Raw genomic sequence first — 24,579 nt, forward strand, 5'->3', positions numbered from 1 at the left:
AGTGTTTTTGTTGGTGTATGAATGATTATGAATATGTGTTTATGCTTTGTGATTAAGATTTTTTTGGGGGTTTCAAGTTTTATATGGCTATGTATGTATGTTTGTACAATCACTTTGAATAGAATTCAAAGATCCTAGCATGAACATAAACATTCAGTAAAGAAGGGAGAATCTTAAATAGAAGAGAGAAAAGATAGGGAGAGAATAAGTACCGGCTCATAACAATGTGTTAGGGTCCAAAATATTACAAATATTAAAATTCAAAACTATTGGGCCCTTAAAGATGAGAAAGGCCCAATTCGTGAGCCAAGGCACATTTAAAATGGGTAAAAGGAAGCCCAAGCTCATGAATGGGAGAGCCCTAGGCCTTAGAGAAAGAAGGAAAAAGTAAAGGAAGCTCGGCCCAGCCTTGGTGAGAAAAGCTCCTAGGGAGCCCACACAGAGACTGGACCAGGATACTTTACAGTTGCTAGAACTAGGGAGGGGGTCCTTAGGAAATGCAGGAAAGAATCAGCTGAGAAATGGACAACTCAGGGAAGCATGCTCATGGACACAAGGAACGAAGAAAGATATGTCCTATTAGCTGCTTGCAACTCAGAAGAAGGCTTTGGAAACTAATGATAACTTAGGAACCAGCACCTAATGAAAGGAAGCTTGGTACCTCAAGAAGAGTAGCAAGGTGAACCATGAAGGAAAGTGGTTGGGGATCTTTCAGCCTAACAGAGGGGAATCTTCCTATTTAGGGAAAAAAGACAAAGGATGAGGTAGCTAAAAGGCGTTCTAAAAAAGTTTTTCTAAAAGCTTTAGAAAAAGGGATTAAAAGTCAGCCTCCAAGACCCCCAAAAGAGGAAGGTCAACGGGGGACTTCTGGGAGGGAAACCTCAAAAGAAGAATGTAGTGAGAAAATGAGGAAATAATCAACCACCAATGTTGCTAACACAACATTGGTTCTAGTACCCAAGGCAGCAAATAGAGGGAATCAATGGCACACCAAAAACCCTAGGAAGGTACTATAAAAGAGGTATCAAGCCCTTAGGAAAACTAATTCAATAACAATTAATTAGGGCAAAAAGAAGCATTAAAGAGAGTCACTAAACCTCAGAAAACAGAGAAAAGAGAGAAATATTGCATAGGATCTTACGATAAATGCTTGAGGATACACTTGGATTCAAGGGGATTCGAACTTCACAAGTCTTAGAAGCCTACAAAGAGCTGTCTAAGTCTGTGATTTTTGAACCTCGTGGCATATCCCAATGAGAAATAGGGTCCAATGTACTAAAAAACACAATATAATGATTATTTGCATTTTTTAAATGATTATTTATTGTTCCTTAGCCACTTATTTTACAATATGTATATGTTTGTATGTACGAATGTGTATGTGTTGTAGGACCCATGTTTTGTGCACAAATTGGTTTATAATCATCCCATTATAGCTGCGGTGAACCAAGCTCAGTCCACCATCAAAAGAATATTAAACTCTTTGGGAACCCAAAACCCTTGTCATTACTTGGGTCTAGGTACTAACCAAAAAAGGAACCCACATTTTTAGGCGACTTCACTAGGGACTGCGTAAAAAAGAGGGAAGAAGCAGCCCCTTCACAAAGCATGGCTTCAAGGCTAAGGAACAACAAGGGTACTAACTTGCCAACCATGGCATTAGAGCCCGCGGGAGAAAATGAAGTGGCTTTTAGGCAAAGGAATGAGGTACCCTTGGTAGAACGCAAAATTGCTGTAGGGCCAAGGTGCAAGATGCGAGAACCAGACCCTATGGTCTGAACGGCAGAGATGATTAAGGACATCCAGTAGGAGATCCATCTCTTTAAAGAAGGAAAAACTCAAGAGATCAAAGACAACACTCTTCCGCTAGTCAACCAAGAGAGGGCCTAGCCAGAGGGAAAGTCAGTAGTATGAGGGGGAGGTAATCCCCAATATCTCACCCTAGCAGATGTGAATTCCTTTTTTGAATAAGAAAGGGAGAAGCTCCTAGGGATCCCCAAGCAATTCTCTCGGGATCCCCCTTTCCTAGTAGAGCTCATCGGCAAGCCCTATCGTAAAGGGTATGAACCCCTAAAATTCCATTCATGGATGGGAGGAATGGAACTGCTATAGAACACGTGAGCAGATTTATTCACACTATGGGTCCCTATGCCAGGGACAAAGAATTATGTTTAAGAAGTTTGCTAAATCCCTAGTAGACAAAGCATATACATGGCACACCACCTTGAGGTTCGGGTCCATCAAGACTTGGGATGAGATGATGGAGAGATTTTGTGTAAAGTACTACCCAGGTGAAGATAAAGACACTTTTCAAAGCCTTTAGATGGTAAAGCAAAAGCCTAGGGAGGATCCCATCTTGTTCATCAAAAGATTCGAAGATGTCTCCTTAGATTGTTATGGAGACCATGAAGAAAAGGAGCTTATGGAGACCTGCATATCTAACATGCTCTTTGATTACAGACTTAATCTAGAGAACCTGTGCATAACCCAGTTCGCAGATTTACTATAAATAACCAAGAGGATAGCACTAACTATGAAAACAAAGAGGGTACTAGTCTCCTAGACCATGATTGCCTCAGTAGGGGAAAAGAGAAAGAGACCTAAAGGACAAGTGACCGAAGAACCACCTGTAATCCCATGTATTATAGAAAAGCTGAACCATGTCCTAGATAAGTGGATTGGAGATGGAGTTGTCAGGCCATTATTTGTGTCAAACATTCCACCAAGGATTGTTGGACCCTCCGAAGACTTTTTCATAAGAAACTGAAGGAAGGGACTGTAGAGCTTACCCAGTGATAACCTGAGGTACAAAGGAACTCTTTTCCCAATCACAAAGGCAAAAAGGTAGTAGCTGTGGTGATTTATGGGAACCCAGCTGATGCAGAGGCAGAAGAGTCAAACAGATCCTTCCATCCAAACAAAGTTAGGACCCTCCAGAAGAACCCCAAGTTCATGTCCCTATTCAAATAGATGGGGTTTGGACTAGAGGCAAGAAGGATAGCAACAGAATCCCTCATGAGCATAGCAGCAAACTCAGGGTTTGAATGCTTCACAGTGGAATCCTATGCAAGTAGAGCTTTCTTGGAAACAACTAATGTAATAACTTTTACGAATGAAGATATGGAGGTTGAGCACCCAAACCAACAAAGGCCCATCTATTTGATAGCCACCATAAATGGTATTCAAGTCAGGAGAGCATTGATAGATACCAGAGCTTCACTCAACCTCATTACCCTAAGTACCTTGGAGGCTGCTGGCATGGCTGGCAAGAGGATGCTGGGATCTCTTGTGGAAATAACATGATTTGGAGGAGCTGCAGAATCTATTGAAGGATATGTGCAATTGGCTTTAAGGGTAGGCCCAATAGTAGCCTTGACTCAATTCCATGTGATCAACTTAGAGGTTTCTTACCATATCTTGTTGGGGCAACCTTGACTCCACAAGCACCACCTAATTCTATCAACGTACCACTAATGTGTGAAAAGGATGCTGAATGGGAGACCTAAAAGGATCCCTACCAACCCAAATCCCTTCAATCAAGGAGAAGTGAACTTCATAGAAATTGTGTTCTATGATGAGTTAGCAACAGATGACGAATATCCCACGCTAGGGATTCAAATCCTCTAGATTTCCTAGGGTACTCTACCAAATAGATTTTCTTAAATCTTAATCATTCTTTAATAATTTAATGGTGTAAAATCTGTAATGTCAGCATTCCACTAACAATAATCTTAATTGTTTTATTTGCAACATTATTTTATTATTTTAGGAATATTGTTAGCAGAATGCTGACATTGCATAATTTAGACCATTAAATCATTAAAGAGTAGTTAGGATTTAAGGAAATCTATTGATAAAGTAATCTAAGAAATCTATTGATAAAGTAATCTAAGAAATCTAGAGGATCTGAATCCCCCACACTAGGGACCCCAGTTGCATTTGTCTTAGAAGAAGAAGAAGAAGGGGGTAACACCTGCGATCTGAGGGATCTCCTGAACAAGAAGAGGCAAAGGAAAGAGGCTAGTTCCTTAGGATCCCAGGACTGTGTAGTAGTCCATGAACCTAGAGGCAGGTTGATATATCACTTATGAAGGTACGTGAAACTTGAATCCACTCTGTAGAAGGGTCCTAGACCACCAGACTACATGATGGCTCAAAAGGAGATCCCAGAAGACGTAGAGAAGGAAGCACAAATTCAAGCTAAAGTGGAGTTGGAAGAAGTAAACGTAGAGGCTAACCAAGAACCCCAAGACTTGTTTTTATTAGAAGCCGGTTATCAGCAAAGGAAAAGGAGCAGCTAGGGGAATCACTAAAAAGATACGTAGATGTGTTTGCATGGACATATGACGAGATGCTTAGCCTAGATCCCGGGCTGGTGGTCCATTCTCTCAATGTAGATCCTAGAATTAAGCTAGTAATCCAACTAGCCAAGGTTTTTCACATTGAGGTAAAGACTCAAATCACTCAAGAAGTCAAGAAGTTGTTGGCAGCAGGATTCATCAAGCCTATCTAACTCCCTAACTGGCTTTCCAACATAGTTCCCGTGAAGAAAAAAAAATGACCAAATCCGGTGTTGCATGGATTTTCCCAACTTAAACAAAGCATGCCCAAAGGATAAATTTCCTTTACCCAACATCAATCTCCTTGTAGAATTAGCTGCAAGAAGTTCCATGTTCTCCTTCATGGATGGGTATAGTCGATACAATCAAATACGAATGGCTGCCAAGGATGCCAAGAAAACAACATTCAGGACCCCGATTGGGAACTTCTATTATACTGTAATGCCTTTTGGCCTTAAAAATGCAAGGGCCATGTACTAGCATACCATGACAGCCATCTTCCATTGCAGCCATCTTTCAAGAGATGGAAGATTATAAAGATGATGTTGTGGTAAAATTGAAAACTAGGGTAGGACACTTCCAAGTCCTTGAACGAGTTTTTGAAAGATGCAAAATGTACAAGCTGCACATGAACCCCTTGAAGTGTGCCTTTGGATATCCGTTGGAAAGTTCCTTGGGTTCCTGGTACATCATAGAGGCAAAAGTGTGGATTCAGCCAAGGCCACTGCAATAGCAACCATGAAGAGGCCCACGATGGTTAAAGAGCTCAAAAGTTTCCTAGGAAGGGTCTCTTACGTCAGAAGATTTGTACCGGGCCTAGCTTTGGTCACCAGTGGATTATTTAAACCACTGAAAAAGGGAGTTGAGCTCACATGGGAAACTGAACAATAGGAAGCCTTCCAAAGGATCCAGCAAATCATGAACCATCTGCCTACCTTACAGGCACCAGTACATAAGAGGACTTTGTTATTGTATTTGGCATCCAATTCTCAGGCAATTGGGGCATTGCTAGCTCAGGAAGATGATAAAGGAAATGAATAGCCCATTTATTATGTGAGCAAGGCTTTGAAGGACATGGAAACAAGGTATCCTAAGATAGAGAGAGCATGCTTGGTGGTAATTTATGCATCTCAAAGGTTGAAACGATACTTCTCAGCCCATCAGATTCTCCTAGTGACAAAGTCTCACCCTATAAAGGCCCACTTCCATTAGCCCTTGCTGACCAGAAGGGTGGCTTAATGGCTAGTACTACTCTCCCAATATGATATAGGCCTAAGGACCCCTAAGGCTGTCAAGAGTTAGGCCATAGCAGATCGGCTAGCCTAGTTCCCCAGGGAAGAGGAGTGCCCACTGAGTGAGGAAATCCTGGGAGAAGTAGCGGTGGTAGAACTCCCAAGAAGGAAATGGACTATGAGGTTTGACAAGTCAGTAGTGACAACTTCAAATGGCATAGGAGTTGTACTATGCTGTGAAGGTGGGGACACCATGCCATCCTCCTTCAAACTAGAGTTAGCTTGCTCAAATAATGCTGCTGAGTATAAGGCATACCTAACCAGGCTGACCATAACACTTAGTATGGGAATTAAACACATGAGATTACTGAGGGATTCCAACCTTGTGCTCTCTTAACTCAAAGGGAACTTTTCATTAAGAGAGCTAAGCTTGGCATCTTATCACACTTGGGCACAAAAGGTGGAAGGGAGGTTCCAAACCTTTAGGTGGAAGTGAGAACCGATTCGCTAACGCACTATCCACCCTCGGATCCCAAGTATCTTTCAAAGAGGAAAGTAACCTAATAAGGGTAAACAAACAACAAAGCTCCATCATAGAAACTCTTAAAAGGATGTTCTCAGAGGAACCAAGTGAAAAATATTGGAGAAGTGTGATAAAGAGAGAAATGGGAAAGTTAGAATGTGGTGGGAGCTTTAAGGAGTTAAAAGATTATACCTTAATAGAAGGAGACCTGTACAGGAGGCTACCAAGAGATCCAGATTTATCAGTGAAAAGGACGGAAGTCTGAAATTGGAGTAGCTACACAACCAAACTTGTGGGGTCATGGAAAAATTCAACCTATACAAGAGTGTACAGCACATGGGGTACTACTAGCCCAACATGAACAAAGATGCTGCCATTGTACAAGAAAAGTGTGAAGGTTGCCAGCTTTCAGTGGACAAGGAGGAAAGTTACGTGGTGTTTGTTGCAGAAGACTAAAGGACTCCATTCGTCAGGTACCTAACTCAAGGGATCCTGCCAACTGACAAGAAGCTGGCCCACCAACTCAAAAGGCTAGCTATCTGATATTTTTTGTAGAATAGGATCATGTTCAAAAGAGGATACAACAGAGATCCCCAAAGATGCCTAGGGCCCAAAAAGGCCAGGGAGGCAGTGAAGGAAGTTCATTCAGGAGAGTGTGGAAGTCACCTAGGAAAGAAGAGGCTCTATAAACAGCTACTGCAACTAAGATATTATTGGCCCATAATGATGAAAGATTTTAAGGAACTGGTTAAAGCATATCATGAATGCCAAGTACGAGGGGATGCCAAGTACTAAGGGATGCTATACACGTTCACCCAAATGCACTATAAGATATGACTACCCCATGGCCCTTCCACACATAGGGGCTTGATCTCATAGGGCCCATTAACCCCACCTTACAATAATCACATATGGATCCTAGTAGCCACTAAGCACTTTACAAAATGGGTAGAGGCTATCCCTTTAAAGAAGGCCACTGAAGCAGCAGTTTCCAACTTCATTCATGAGCACATCATCACACGGTTTGGGATACTTAGGAGGCTAATCAGTGACAATGGGACCCCATTTGTAAACAAGGATGTGAGGAGCTTATTGGAGAAGTACCGTATCAAACATGGGAGATCCACGCCTTACTACCCCCAAGGAAATGGCCAAGTTAAGGCAACCAATAAGGTGATACTGAAATTCCTGAAAAAGATGAAACATGAGTGTATGGGTTCTTTTTTGGATAGTACCCAGGCCCAAGTAGAAACAAGGATCCTAGGCCCTTTGCTTGTTGTTTGGTTGACTTGGCTTCTGATTATGAACCAAGTTGTGTGCAAGTCACATAATGCTCCTCAAGGCAAAAATACGATTCCTGTTAAGCAATAAAATACCATTATAAGTGTTTCAGTGTCATAAAATTATCCTTTACTCTTACGAAATAAGTAAAATAATTATTCGTAATATTTTACAATGAGAAAAAAGATTGAAATAGAATATTTAAGGCTTATCTTTTATTGTGTGAACATTTAAAGGGTTCCTTCACTTGGTTTCCCGAGCATGATATCGTGGTACCCCAAATGTGATGCCGTGGTTCCCAGGGGTACTAGGCTTGTAAGAACCCAAAATGCTGATTTTCTGAACTATACGATCTTTCTCCATGCTTATTATGTAATGGAGTTTCATCCTTTCCCTTTACCCCTATAGGTCCTACATAAGAATACACTATACAATACACATATCTCCAAATAATTGTTAGTTTCTTAGATTAGAATATACATTTTAAAATATATACATATATATAAATGAATTTCATGAGAATAAGTCAGCCGCGAGGATCTTGACCCCAATTCTCACAAACTTAGTGCTTTTGCACAAGACTTGTGTGATTTGGAACTCAAGTCCAAATAGCTTTGCTTGGGCATTGCCTTTTAAGATAGGTGAGAATGATTTTGTGGTAGAGAGTGATATCTAATGTGTGCATGTTTTGACACATGTTTCTTTGGAGGCTAAGTGATATTTGAATGATCTCAAGAATATGGGACGAATTCCTCCACCTTGGCACATGTTTTGACACGTTTTTTTCCCCCTTCTACTATGCCTTAGTGTTCCTTTTATAGTGGGCATGGTCTGGTACCCCGGACGAGGACATCCCTAATCTACTGGGTAAAACCATGTCCTTTGGATCCTAAAAAAGTGCATTAGGTAGAGGCTTAGCTTAATTAAGCAATTATAACTCAAAAGGGACATTTGGCTTTAGTTATAAATAAAAGATTCGTTCTTGGAAAGTCAAAGGAGTGGGTGGGCTGCTCAATGTACTAGATGACAGTTTTAGTTGAAAGTGACAATTAAGAGGAAATTGTGGGGAGGTGTCATGCACATAGGGGATCTGAGTTTTCCATTAGTTCATGCATTCGAAGCAAATATATGAACCAAAGGAAACCTTCGGGATCCTTCTTCATCCAGAAATCACTCCCCTACTGATCACACCACTTCTTCATCACTATCCACTTAGGATCCCACGGCCTTCATGGTCCTTCTTAACTTCATGAATTGATCATTCTTTTGTTAAGGCCCATGGTCTTTCCTTACTTTTCATGGAATGAGCTTTCTTGTGAAATTTTAGTCCACAACATTAGCCCCTCGAGCTCGTGGGTTACCTGTAGCCCACGCACAAGAAAATAAATTGTTGGACACTTTCCTAGTTTGTAGAACCAATGTGTAGACCAAATAATTCTTAAGGGAAACTCCAAAGGAATCGCTACACTTCCTTCATGGGATGAACTAACATGTTGTGAAAGATTAGAATTCACCTTCATGTTAATATTAAGCTACAGATTGGTATTCAATTTTCCCAAAAAAAAAAAAAAAGCAAACCAAATTTGTCAAACCGACAATGAAGTATGCATATATAGCCAAATGATATTGGTATTGCATTTGATACTAAGAGTATATTTCTAGCACTAGTGTTTGCTAGTGTTTCTAAGATATGCTTTATTTGAAAGTAGCATACAAAAATCATGTTGAATGCATATTAAATCTCAATATAAGATAGCATTGCTTTGTCAACAAGATTTTGTTTGTTTTACAAAATAGGTTGAGTGAGGGAAGCCCCCATGAACTTTGCCAAAGATATTCTATGCATTGTAGTACATGCTTGCTATGGCTAAGGTGAATAACACCAAGATGTTTGCCACATGAGATTTTTAGTCCATGAATAGTGACTTACTGATGGGACCATGATATCATAAATCATTGAATCATATAAACATGTTGATTTAGAGTCCAATCAAGGCTAGCTATTCTTCTTAAAATGTATTAAGAGATTAGAAACTTCCTTGAGGACATGGCTTAGAAGGCTTAAGAACATCTCCACGCCTTGCTTTAGCCAAAAACCTTGCTTTTCTGGTGGATGCTCTATATCTTTGCCTTATTCTTTTTCTAGATTGTGAGAGATTGTATAGTATTTTAGATTGCAGCAAAGTATTCACATATCATGCCACCAATTATATTGTTGTTGAATAATATAGCAAAGTATTCACATACCATATAGTTCATGAGCCAAAGAAAATAATAGTGGCCGAACTTATGTACAGTAAAGTTTGCACTAGACTTCTCAATTTTTATCAAGAGGAAGACATATCTAAGAAAATTTTTTAATCTTATCTTAGCCCCCAGTGTATGCACTAGAGAAGCCAATTGCCAAATAAGACATAGCAATAAAGGAGGAAAAAATCTCTAGAGTTCATACATAATCAAAAAAATATGCAATTTGAATTACAAAAAAAAAAAAAAAAAAAAATACTAAGGCATAAGACCAGCCAACAAAGTAAAAATCTCTAGAGTTCATACATAATCAAAAAAATATGCAATTTGAATTACAAAAAAAAAAAAAAAAAAAAATACTAAGGCATAAGACCAGCCAACAAAGAGCCTTCTTGGGAAACTGCAGAAGTAGAGGAAGTAGTTGAGGAAAAGAGGGCCTGCTATCTCCTGGTTTTCAATTCCTACAGCACCTTTTGGGCATGAGCTAGAGCTTCCTCAGCAGCAGCAATCTTAGTAGCAGCAATCTCAGCATCAAGGTCCTTGGTAATTTTCCTCTGAAAAAGGGCATGAGCTATTGACTGAAGGTACTCCAATAAGAAGGAAAGGCTGAATCTTGCCCCCATAAGATCCTGCACCACCACCCTCCACTCCAGGAGTCTCTCTTCAAACAAAGAGTCAAATGGGGTGTCCTTCTAGGAAACCAGCACAGCATAAAGGAGCTCCATCAAAATGTTCCCCAAGAATACACCTTCTCTAAACCCATTGATGAAATCCCCATGGCCTCTGAACAATCCCTCAAAGAGTGGAAAGCCTTCAACAAGCATAGAGAACCAAAGGAAGCTGGGGCAGGGTGGCCCAAAACGATGGAAGTGACTTTTAGGAAGACTGTTGAACTCCAGAGAATCAAAACAGGTTAAGAAGGCTGGAAGCCATGACTAGGATCTGCAACAGTCATCTCTAAAGTTTCCCCCATTGTTGTATCCTTCCCCTTAGGAAGTGAAAGACCACCAGGCCTTAGGGTGGTTTGGGAGATCCCAGCTTGAACCTCAACAGCTTAGGTAGTTGGGAAAGGTCCCTTGGCTTCTTCAGCAAACACAAGCTCGGGCTTCTTGGTCCCCATCTCAACATCTGCAAAATTAATAAAGTCATGAAGCAAGGGAAGGTATAAAAAAGGGAAAGTGAAAAGGAAAAGAAGAAGGAATAAAGGATAAAGTACCATCTTCCTGCATAAGGATTTCCTCCTAGACTTGGGTTACTATCTCAACCGCCATGGGAGATCGACCTACCTACCTTCTGGCTACTCAGGGAGCTCTGCAAAAGAGCACATGACACGTTGAAAAAAGGGGGAGAAATCTTAGCAAAATCACCAAAGGAGGGAAGGGACAGGGATGGTTGTCTCATGATCAAACCAAAAAAAAAAAAAAAAAAGTAAAAGAGACAGAATCACAAAAAGGGGAAACACACCTTCAGAGGCTCCTGTCTCCAAAGTGAGATAAGTTATTTCAGTCTCAAAGATGATCTAAGAAATGGGTCAGCTTGAGAAGAGAGAGGCAATGTTAAAAAAAAGGGAGATGAACAATACAGACACACATGAATTTACAAAAAAGTGAAGGACGAGATAAGACCTACCAGTTCCTGTAGATGAAGTTGTAGCCCCAACATATTTCTTAGATACCACGGGTCCAAGAGTTTTCTCAGCAATCACAATTCTAGCTAGACTGGGAGTCTGTCTAGTTGTGGGATCCTTAAGGGCAGGCGTTCGAGTAGCTCTAGGATCCTGAGCAACTAAAGGAATGGAAGCCTGCACAGGCTCAATACCCTTGATGAAAAAGAGGGAATGGATGAAAAAGAGTCACACTGCATCATCACTAGAGGAAGGGCTTTTTGCTCTCTTAGGATTAGACTTGCGCTTGGACTGCAAAATGAAAACCCACTCATGGGTAAAGAAAAAATGGACTACAGAGCAAAAGGAAAGAAGATAAGGGTCAGCTAAAAAAAAAAGGATGAGAGAAGAAGGAATGAGGCCATGCCCTTCTCTCTCTCTTTACGAGATCTACAACAGTCTTCTGCTTACTACGAGTACGCCCAGAAGATCCTTGGGGAGATCAGGGAATAATGGCAAAGGACCCCGAAGAACCTTGGGCTAGAGAGGTAACAGCTACAGAAGAAACCTCTTCTAGGAACCTACAAGAGTCTAAAGGATAGAAGTCTCTACCTTAGTCTTCACTCTGACCTTTGGGATGGGAGGATGGTTGACCTCCTTTCTAGCAGCAGAAGAGTTCACTTTCCAAGGGTCCTCAAGGACAACAAGCTGCTTGCGAGCTAAAGCAGTTTTCCTTTTCTTGGTACCTTGGCCAATTCGGTACCCTCAACACCCTCCTCAGCCTCAAATTTCTTGTCAGCCTCCTTCTTGACCTTCTTCTCCTTACCCTCACCAACAAAAGTTACATCACCAATCTCCTTAACCACCCCTCTCTTGATCGGCACACTAGTGGAAGAGCCAATAATCAAATCACTCCCTGGCCAAGAAGTAAGGAAGTCACTGGTATAAGACATCCAACCACCCCTAGCAGCATGCCACTCGACAAAGCCTATCTTACTGCTTATCGCAACAAACACAATACCAGCAATAGGGAGGGCCAAGCTCTTGTTGTAAGTTGGAGTAGAGGAAAGATCAGGGTCAGGGTCCTCCCAATTGTACTTGAACCAACATAGTCTAAGAAGGATTTCTGAATCCTTCTCCAATAGCCAGAAAAACCATTAGAACCAAAAACTATTGGATGAGAGTTTGGCATAATGAATTGGGAGCTTCTTTACGACCAGCAAGAAAAGGCTTGAAGCCTCAGAAATGGATTTAAAGAAAGAAGTGAAGGAACCACCTCCTTGAACACTGGTGGGATATCTTGGTCAAAACTAAATTGCCTAAGTACCCGATATGCAGAATAGTGGGAGTAATTAGGGCCACTAGATGAAGGGACTGGGAGCCATGAGGGATTGGTACAGGCAAGGTATGCCAAACTACTCTCATCTCCTCGACACAAATCAAAGGTGTGCCTTGGTCAAAGGAACAAAATTATCCAAAAGTAAGGCAATGAAAAGTCCACTAAAAATTGTGGTAAACATGAGTGACATTTTTTATTTTTTTAAACTTCAAAAAATTAATTAATTTACTAAAGAAGAAGAAGAAGAAGAAGCAAATAACACAGAAACGTTGGGTATGGGGGCATTTTAGTCCAAAATTTTGCACCCAATTTTCACTCTATTTTCTCCCCAATTTAAGGAGACTGAATTTTCACTCATATCTTTTCTCATGAAATGTGAGGAATTTAGGAGGATTTTTCAGGAGGAAGTGCCATTGAAGTTGAAAGTGTGAAAATTTTCAAAAATGGGTTCCAAAAATGGGTTTTCCACTTTTCCAAAGACACCCAAAAACTTAAAGATCTAAAGAAATTTTCAAGATGATGACAAAAATCAAGTTTGGAAATCTAGAGAAGTGACTTCTAGGAAAGATAAGGTGTGAAGAAAGAGAAAATGTAAGAGAGATGAAACTTGTCAATACTAGCATGGAGGAAGGGAAGAGAGAAGACAAAAGAAAAAGATGAAGAATGAGGAGGAGGGAGGCCAAAATTTCTGCCTCCCCTCTCTCTCTCTCTCTCTCTCTCTCTCTCTCCTTTAATTGATGAGTCAACTCAAGTTTGACAGAGTTGACTCAATTAAACTTGATTTAACTCCCCCCCCCCCCCCCCAAAAAAAAAAAAAAAAAAAAGCTAAAGAAAACGAAAAAATGCAAAAATTTCCCATAATGACAAAATTGATTTACTTGGCAAAAAGGGAAGTAAATACTCCACCTTGCCAAAAATTAATCATCTTCATGAAAATCGCTTTGAGTTCAATCTACCAAAATTCTAATTTGAGTTATTTCTTGTCTGTGCAGAGACTATAGACTTGGCATCCAATCACCATTTCTCATCTGTGCAGAGACTCTAGACATGAAATCCAATCATCATTTCTCGTTTGTGCAAAGACTCCAGATGTGAAATCCAATCTCCATTTCTTGTCTGTGTAGAGACTCCAAACTTGAAATCTGATCACCATTTCTCGGTTGTGCAGAGATTCCAAACGTAAAATTCAATCAACATTTCTTGTTTGGGCAGAGACTCCAGACTTGAAATCTAATCACCATTTCTCCTCTGTATAGAGACTACGAACATGAAATCCAATCACTGTTTCTTGTCTGTGCAGAGACTCCAGACTTGAAATCCAATCCCCATTTTTCGTTTGTGTAGAGATTCCAGACGTGAAATCCAAACAACATTTTTCGTTTGTGCAGAGACTCCAGATGTGAAATCCAATCACCATTTCTTATCTATGCAGAGACTCCAGACTTGAAATCCAATCACCATTTCTTTTTTGTGCAGAGATTCCAGACGTAAAATCCAATCAACATTTCTCGTCTGTGTAGAGTCTCTAGACGTGAAATCCAATCATCATTTCGAGTCTGTGTAGAGATTCCAGACTTGAAACATTTCTCGTTTGTGTAAGGACTCCAGACTTGAAATCTAATCAACATTTCTCGTCGATGCAGAGACTCCATACTTGAAATTCAATCAACATTTCTCATTTGTGCAGAGATTCCAGACTTGAAAGCCAATCACCAGTTCTCATTTGTGCAGAGTCTCCAAACGTGAAATCCAATCACCATTTCTTGTCTGTGTAGAGACTCCAGACTTGAAAGCCAATCACCATTTCTTGTTTATGCGAAGATTCCAAACTTGAAATCCAATCAACATTTCTCATCTGTGTAGAGATTCCACACTTAAAAGAATGATTACGCATCATACGGACTTACGTACTGACTCAATGTCACTAGAATCACAAACAAGTTTATCAGCATTCAAGCCTTTATGCAAGGTTCTTCATTCATCAAGCAGATTAGATGTCAACATTTCTCATTCTTTGTAAGACAATAAAACACAAAAACTATGTCCCAAGGTTCTAGGGATAGGAAATCTTTGAAAAATCAATCTTGATTAAATTATGGTTGCTAAAATTAGTGTCTTTTTCTAACATTGACATTCACTTTTCAAGCTCTATCAATGTGAGCATTCTGTAGACATTCAATTTTGCACTCATAATTTAACCTTGAGAGATGACCAAATAATCATTCTAGGTACCCAAAAAATCATTTTTGTATTTTAGGCTTCATGTCATTCATCACATATCATGAAAATGATCTTGAGATTCTAATGATTATGGCAATACGTTTGGTTTCCAGATCAGACGGACAAATTGAAAGATATCACAAGATTAAGTTTCAATGGTTTGCATGCATTCATTTGGGTGGAACTGATCACATGTAATTAATTAAATTAATTTTTGATTGGTTAAAATTTAAAATTAATCGAATGAATTTCTGTGATTAGTGGTTTTTTATTTATTTATATATTTATTTTTAATAAGATTGGTTACATGGGAATAAAGGAAATACACTAATAATGTTAAAATTGAACTGATAATTAAGTTTTTAGAGTATTTATCTCTGAAATAGTTATTTAAAGAATTAATTATCAAGTTAAGATGAATTTTATCAGGATTACAAGTCTAGAACACATTTCAGTACATTTCCAATTCAGAAAAATCCTAAAAAGAGTCCAAAACTGAAAGTTCAATATGGGTATGAAACACCCTTGAACGTTTAGACCCCCAGATACAAAATACCAATTCAAGCTTTATATCAAATAATTAATGTGCGGAATATGATAACAAGCTTATAACAGAATTGATAAAACAATCTAAGCCAAATATAAAAACATCCATAGCAGTAAATATAAGGCAAAGAAAAAGGAAAGAGAGATGCAAACACACGGACACACACGATGTGTTATCGAAGAGGAAACCGAAGTCCTCGGCGTAAAACCTCTCCACCGCCCTCCAAGCGGTGATAAAATCCACTAAAGTATAGTTGGGATACATGAACAACAGAAGACCCTCCAAGCCTAATCTACCCAAGTACCTAAGCCCTCCAAGGTTCTTACTCCAACGAGGTTACGTTGAACCTATTTCTTCTTTAACTTGCCGGATTCCGCTACTTAACCATAGCATCAACCAATGTATATTGGTTCCTTCCCAAACTGCTTCCCTAAGCACCAAATGGACCTTCTCACAGACGTGGGTGTGGTGAGACGAGGTTTGGTAAATGACCTCTCAAGGGTATGACAATGGAGAGGAAGAGAGTAGAGGAATTTGTAGAATCTTTTAGATGAAGATTGGGGATGAGGCAATCTTGTTTTTCTCTAGGGTTTTCTCTCACANATGAATCAATCTTGTATTTCTCTAGGGTTTTCTCTCACAAAATTCTCTCTGGAAGCTCTCACAAAATGATGGGTATAAGGGTGTATATATAATAGGGTAAGAAGGGAATGCAAAACGACAGTTTTTGCCAAACAGGGCAAGTTGGCGACTTGATCTCGCGGCTTGGCCAAGTCACGAAATCAAGTCGCGACGTAACGGCCTGGCCAGACTGGAACTTTTGTCCTGTAGCGTGACAGCTGGCGCGACCCTTCAGCTTCCCAGTGTGCCTCTCACGTGACTGCCTTTCGCGGCTTGCCAGTCGCGAACCACCCGCGAGTCCTAGTCGCGAGACTCTGTTTTTCTTGCACACTCTTGAGCATTTCTTCACATCTTCTCACACACTACCCTTACAATTTTCCCACCTAAATACAGGGTTACTAAGTGCTAAATTACAAGCAAATTGGTCACGGAATAAAGCCAATTAGATGGTTGATTAAATTCAACCTTACAAACTTTTCCCTCACATTGATGTAATGATGGCTGAAAGTACAATGAACTCCCCTAACTGAGACATGCAAGGACCTCCAAAAGTTAACACATTCCTAAACTTATTTAATCATTGACCATTGGACTGTCTAAATCTGTTTTTCTGGACTAAGTGTAATTTTACCCTCACCGCTGGAGATTTTGTTTCACTTGAACTATCAGACCAGGATCACTAATGTACTAATTAAGTATTGTAATGTGTTTTTCATTGGGCTTTTTGTTGCTGTTTTGTCAAGTGTAGCCTTAGTTTCTTGTTTGGATAGGCTTTGTTATCACATCGAAAGCCTTTGGGTACCATCTTAAGAGCCCATAGTCGAGTTTCGGCTTGGCTTCCCAACATCTTAGATAGAGGCATCAATTTCCCCCTCAACAAAGACTATTTATTAAAGCTGGCATATTCATAAAATATTTGATTTACATGCATTCTTATTAAATGTTCATGGAGCTTAAAACCTTACTGGGCTTCGCAGCTAACCCTATTATAGTTTAGTGCACAGGTTTTTTCCTAGAAGCAGCGAGAGTATTAGAGGAGGCAAGGAATCTGTGATTCTCGTTTGTTAGAATGTATAGTAGTTTTTTTTTTTTTTTTTTTTTTTTTTTTTTGGTATAGTAGTTTAGCTCTTTTGTTGTATAGGAGGAATCAAGATGTACTTGATCCTTTTGAGCACAAATGTATTTCAAGACCTTAGTTTGTTTTGAACCCCAGTTGTATGTCTTTGGGGTTAGGCTTGTAAATAAGAGTTTTGCTAAACGTTTAGTTATGTAATATTTACACGAATACTTTAACTTTCAGTCAAGTTGTAATCTTGCAAAGTTCGAAATGAAATGAAGTTTCAAAGTTTTTATCAATTTTGTATATTATGGCTTTGATGCAAGGAAATAAAAAGGAATACAAGAAACGATTTTTGATAAGCACCTTCAATGTTAGTTGGTTCATGTTAGCATTGAGGTAAACTTGATATTAACATGCCGGTCATGCTCTAAATTCTAAACTACAGGTTTGCGTTGTGACGCATATCCCAATTTTGTGATGAAAGTATATGCCCATATGGATCTAAATGTTTGTGAGAATATGAGCTACTTTGTAAACTATGGCTATTTGCACAAAAGAACTATTTGCAAGATAGGACTCCGCACCAAACTGATGTTTCAAAAGTACAAAAGTACACCCAAAAAAAGAACAGAACACCAAATCCACAATCTTATTGATGTTTCAATTTGAATACAAGATCGCACAAAAAATTAAATTACAGTACTTCTAAGTTAAGTTATAGATCTACTCCTAGATAATTCTCACGTAAGAAAGTATTTGGCCTACTTCAAAAAAAAAAAAAAAAATATATATATATATATATATAGATGAGATGGGTTCAAGTTACACCTAGTGTAACTCTACAAGAGTTACATCTTTTTTAAACCGTAGATTTCTAAGAAATCTAATGGTTAGAAAATCACTATAATTAATGTCATCTTTAAAATTAATTGTTTTATATATTTGCTAACCTAATTAATTTAAGAGAATATTATATTATTTTCTTTTAACTTTCTTTCTCTCTCCTAATCAATTCATCCCTAACGCATATTCTCAACGTACTTGGGCATGGAAATATGCACTGGATTGAAATGGTTGTCTACTCAGCCAATTAATTCTTCGTCCAGGCTTGCCTGTTGTACAACTGAGATCAAGCTAGGTTAAAAATTTAGTAGCCAAAAGATTCATGCCTGAGCAGTTTTTTACTTGATTAGCCTTAGGGGTCTAAACATGCAAGGTTAAGCCAAATGGCTTCTACATACTCGTGTTCTTTTAAATACTTTCTAAAAACTATCCTCTGATTGTGAAACATGCCCAATCATTGGCATGAAGAAGTTGTTTAGAAGAAAGTATACCTTGGGGTGAATTGGCTTTTATTTTTTATGAACACAATCCTTGTTTCCCGAGAATATGTGATATAACTAAATTTTATACTATCAATCTGCCTGGTTGTCGTTAGAAATTTGTGGAGAATGTTAATCAGCAATGCTATAGACGTCACACTGGTGGTGCTTAGCTGTAGTTCTGACCATTGCATTGTTTTAGTTTTTTTTTGTAATTTAAGCCTAGCATTGGAGCTATTAGTGATGTAGCCCTAGGTAATTGTAAATGATAAAGGTTTGATTTTTTTGAAGTTGATGATGTCGTTCAATATAAATTTGGTGAAAAATCCTCAGTGACCTTGCTCTCAAGTGGATTTAGTGATGTGACATTCAAAAGCTATAATGGGTATGTTGAGAAAGATTCCCAGCAAAAGTATTTGTTAATTTTGATAAATCAAGAGAGCCATAATACAAGGGTTTTGTTTGAATATGCAGACTTGGTCATTACACAATCCCTAATCAATGGCTTCTTTAACAATTGAAAGTCTAGCACAACGGCCTTCATGCCCAAGAAAGTTGAGAATATACTTTTGTGTAAAGTTAGGGATGAATTGATTAGGAGAGAGAAAGAAAGTTAAAAGAAAAAAAATATAATATTCTCTCAAATTAATTAGATTAGCTAATATGGAAAGCAATTAATTTTAAAGAAGATATTGATTATAGTGATTTTCTAAGCATTAGATTTCTTAGAAATCTACGGTTTAAAAAATGTGTAACTTTTGTAGAGTTATACCAGGTATAACTTGAACTCATCTCTCTCTCTCTCTCTCTCTCTCTCTCTATATATATATATATATATATTGGCTAACACTAAAAAGGAAGCAGTCAAAAGTGAAGAGAGGAGAATAGACTTTGTGGGTTGGTGTTAGGGGTGGCAATGGGATGGGGTGGGTTTGAAGGCTGAGATTTTCATCTCTGCCCGCATGACGGGAAAAATTTTCTTACCCCATCCTTGCCCCTTGGGCCCCACAAAGCCCCTCCCCCCCCGTAATGCTCTACTTGTTAATTTGCCTACAACTATTACAATGTTTTTAATAAAACTTGTTTCATTAATAAAAATATACTTGAAATTACAAATAAATTTATACTATCAAATCAAACTAATTTTTAGCAAAAATTGAATAATATTATCAAAGTGTTTAACAAGACAATATTACAACAAAAAAAAAAATCTCATAATAAAAAATCAATGATTCAATAGTATATAAATTTGTTTATAATAAAGAAAAAGAAAATGTGAAAATTGGTACCTTATTTCCAACCTTGCTAAAGAAAAAAAAAAAAAAGACACAAATCCTTGTTGTGTAGAATAAAATAAGCTAATAATATATTCGTTTAAATAGTAGGGTTTCAGAGTATGAAAAAATTACAATTTAATCCCTATCAATGTGGGGTGGGGCAAGGATGGGGCAAGGATAGGGTGGGTTGGGTCTAAAAAGTCTAAACCCATCTTGCACCACCCCATGGTGCAGTGCTAAAATCTCCCCCCATCCTAACCCCACCACCATTGCGGGGAGGGGAAAACCCGCGTGGAGCGAAACGGGGAGGGGCGGGTCAAGTGAGGCAGGGCAAAATTGCCATCCCTAGTTGGTGTCTTTTACTTTGAAGATGGTTTCCTCTAAGTGACGTGGCATAAAGATAACCATATGACTAAAGTTGTTTGGACAAAGTGGGTTGCAGTTAGCTTAATTGATAAAAAATCTGGGGAGGATTTGACCTAGCTATCCTCAAGGTAAAAAAAGGATCCACTATGAAAGAATTGAAATTTTACAAAAAGACTTAGACCACTAACATCCTAATGCTACCTCGTGTAGAAAACTTACTACCATGACCATGTGACAGCTCTGAGTCCACAGACTACTTCTTTCCTTAAATCTGCACTAAACACAAGTTCTCCTACTTGTGACTTTGAGACCCACTCAAAGGTTTTTTACTTTAAAGGATCATTGTGCAGCAATTGAATCACCACCAAAACTTAATTTCAGATCTAGACTTTGGTAGAGCTTTCCTTGTGTTTTAAGGTAAACTCCTCTCAAATCTCACACTAGAGAAAACACAAAACTATTCAGAGACTTCTATAACGTGGCTAGGGTTATATATATATATATATATATATTAGGAGTGAAACACTTAACCCTACACGTCATATGGGCTTGGGCTACATTTGAAATTTCTGTAGAATTTTCTAATTTGCGATTCTCGATCGATCGAGCCTTATTTCGGTCGATCGAGCCATGTAGTTTTACATAGTAAATTCCTGCAAAACACTTGATTCAGACTTACACTTAAACAAGGTTTGAGCAAGCCTAAACCTAGACTCATTGTTTTGATCATGTTTGCAAACATTTACAAAATGAAGTTGTACCCCAATCTTCATCTAAAGAGACTCTACAAATTCCTCTACTCTCTTCCTCTCCATTGTCATACCCTTGAGAGGTCATTTACCAAACCCTTGTCTCACCACACCCACGTCTGTGAGAAGGTCCATTTGGTGCTTTGGGAAGCAGTTTGGAAAGGAACCAATATACATTGGTTGATGCTATGGTCAAGTAGCAGAATCCGGGAAGCTAGAGAAGAAATAGGTTCGGCGTAACCTCGTTGGAGCAAGAAGCTTGGAGGGCTTAGGTACTTGGGTAGATTAGGCTTGGAGGGTCTTCTGTTGTTCATGTATCCCAATTACATTCTTTAGTGGATTATTTGACCGCTTTGAGGGCAGCGGAGAGGTTTTACGCCGAGGACTTCGGTTTCCTCTTCGATAACACATCGTGTGTTGTCCGTGTGTTTGCATCTTCTTTCCTTTTACCTTTGCCTTATATTTACTGCTGTGAATTGTTTATATTTGGCTTAGATTGTTCTATCAATTCAGTTATAAGCTTGTTATCATATTCCGCACATAAATTGTTTGATATAAAGCTTGAATTGGTATTTTTGTTATTTGGGGTCTAAACGTTCAAAGGTGTTTTATACCCTTTTTGAACTTTCAAAGTTCAATTGTTACATATACATTATATCCTTCAACTGTAAAATAAAAAGTGAAAATTAAAGGTTCCATTGGAAGAGGGAAAGGATTAATTGGCATGGTGTGAAGGGAGAGAGGGATCCCAGTTAAGTGCAGCAAGTATTAAACTAAGATTTTGGTGAGTGTGTGTTCATAAGGCATGAATGAGATAATATGGGCTGTTTTGAGTGAGTGGGATGAGATTAACTCTGAGGTTAAGGCTGTTTATGAGTAGTGGGAGACGTTTGTGAGTTATGATTGTATAAAGGAGAGGGAAGAATGTTCTGAGATTAGATAAGTGTGAGTTGAAGGGGATGAGTAGTGAGCTTAAAGAGAGCTAAACTACTAGCAAAATGGCAAATAGACCAGAGGTTTCAAAGGGAGTTGTTGTGTTTGTGGGCTAAGATGCTTATGCTTTTATAATAGAGTTTAGAGGAGCATTAATTAACAAGAATCCAAAAAATGTAGGTCTGATTCAAGGGTGGAGAACCAAGGTTAATCTTCCTAGGATTTTTTGGTCAGAAGTAGAAGGTTTGCTTTATGGGCTGCTTTGCTTCTTTGGGTAATGATGAGATTTTGCATTAAATGCTAGGATTTCTGGTGCTGAGCTTAATCAACGTGATTGGGGCGTGTATCAAGAGCAAATCCTAAGACTGCAACTAAGATTTAGACCCCCAAGAAGTAAGATTCAACACCCCAAGCTAGGTGTCAAGTTCTAAGCCTACTTCAGGGGGTTCCGCTAGAGATCCCCTTATGCCCTCCAAACCACATGTTCTCAATTTTTTCCTTTTAGGATTCATGGGCTTGGCACATGAATCATGTCTTGAACGTTTTTAACATTTATTGCATCAATTTGCTGGAATTTGAATAATTTGGTTTCAACTCCCCTTCCACTGGAGGTGCAGTCTTGAAAAAAGATGATGGAGTCCCATCACCCTTTAGACTTCAGCTAATGTTACAAGCCTTGGGTACTGTTCACGTCAGGTAGAGAGTGACCAAAAGCCGATGGGACAGCCTCTAGTTCATTCTTAAGGACTTGGTTCTCTTGTTGTACTTCGGTCAGGGATGAACAAGGGCTATTTTGCCTACTTTCAGTCCTCTGCTTCTTGCTGGGATCTCTTAGATTGGGCCTATTCACCTAGGCTGGTTCCCTTGGGTCAGGTTGTGTGCATCCTACAAAATCAACAACACATGTTGTCGTGGGCTTTCCTTCCTCATGGACTTTTATTAGTAAATATTCTTTGGATTTTTATATATACTTGCAATGGGTTTTTTGGGCAATTAATTGTAATGTTTGAAACAATATGACAAGTTTTTCAAAGTACCTTTGAAAATAACCTTTACTATGATGGATTCCATATCATAAATAACGTTCATGGCTTCTAATAGTCGCACCATAATTTAAATGATAAGCTTGTGGGATCGAGTATTTTCCATGAGCGTTGAAGGTATATATTATGGATGTTATGACCATGTGTTTCATGGGTTATAATGTGAGAACATATTCTTCAAGATAACTCCGAATGAGTTTTTTATAAGATGATTGTCATCGCAATATTTAGGCAACGATTATACCATGATATATATTTTTTTTTCTTGCCAAGCGATTAATAATCTTGGGTTTCTTTGATAAAATAGTGTCAATAAAAATTAGGCTTTGATGTTGCCAATGGGGACTTGGGCTTTTGATATTGCCAGTGGGAACTAGGATTTGGATATTGCCAATGAGAATTGGGCTTTAATATTGCCAATGTGAATTGGGCTTTAGATAAATAAACCGCCATGGGTTCAAACCATGGGCTTTAATCATGGATTTGAATTCCATTGATAAAATTGTTTTGCCATGGATGTGAATCATGGGCTCTTCAAATATTGCCAAGCATAAGTATTCTTGGGCTCTATATAGAACTAGTTGCTAACCTGTGCGATGCACAGGAAAATTTAGAAAAATGTTCAAGAAATTCTTTTTTTTTTTTTAATTCATCTTCCTCTAGATTGATGAAAGCTATAAGATTGATTCCTAATATTCATGTATTTAAACAACAAATTTAAATGGTTAAATGTTGCAAGTTTGATGAATCCATAATTATAACCTTTAAAAATACTTCATTCCAAACTTATAAAAGCAAATTTATGAATTTTTACTCCTCCTCCGGCAAGCACAATTATTTTCCAATTAAATCTCCTTTCAAATAGTGTTTCTTTGTATTGGTACATTTTGTAGTTGGAAAAGAGATACGCAAGTCTAATGTTTAGTTCATATTGCAAAGTTACATGCTACTTATAATTTTTTTTCTAAATATTTGAAAATTGATATATTTAATGAGGCATGTTATATAAACTAAAAAAAAAAAAAAAAAAAAATTCAAATGTTTTTTGATATTCACTTGGTTGAAAACACAATCGGTGATATCTAACAAATTTCCACTTTGAATTCATTAAATTTTATTAAAATGCAAAACCCCATTTAAGACTAATAGGTATTTGCTAAACTATCTAGTCATGCAACTATATAAGTTGATAGTGTATATATTGTGTGCAGGAATGTGGATATGCGTACACAAAACACACAAAATTAAAATACAAATTTTTTGTTCCTACTTCTCTATAAAATATAAAAGGGAATAAAAACCATCATCAAAGTTGAATAAAAATTGTATCTAAAAGCATAATGTAAAAGACATTTCTTTTTAACTTATATCCCAAAATTTTAAGGAACATCTCAAGTAGTTTAATAGCTAAACATAGCTTTTAGTAACTATAGCATTCAGCAAGAACTTTCAATATCTAGCCTAATTTACAATTTTTTTTTTCAATAATTAACCTAATTTACATACATGACAGCTTAGCAACTGAGAGAAGACTTCCACTAAAACTTCTATGACAGCATCAAGCCCCAAACTTGTCAACATGTGCTAATCCAAAATGGTTCCTCTTTCCTTTTGATTCAATTTTTCCACCATGTTCTATAATAAGTTACATACAATCATCATAGAACTCATAATCATAACTTGAGGCAAGTTTTCAAGACCTCCATAGAACTCCAGTTTATGGTTTTCTTCCACTCTGTGTGAAAGTGCACCATTAGGTACACAATTCAATGTAAGCATTTGTCTCTAGTCTAGAAAAAAAAAAAAAAAAAAAAAAAAAAAAAAAAAAAAAAAAAAAAAAAAAAAAAAAAAAAAAAAAAAAAAAAAATTTAAAAAA

The sequence above is a fragment of the Quercus suber genome, unplaced genomic scaffold, assembly GCF_002906115.3.
Source record: "Quercus suber isolate HL8 unplaced genomic scaffold, Cork oak 2.0 scaffold_473, whole genome shotgun sequence".
NCBI lineage: Eukaryota > Viridiplantae > Streptophyta > Magnoliopsida > Fagales > Fagaceae > Quercus > Quercus suber.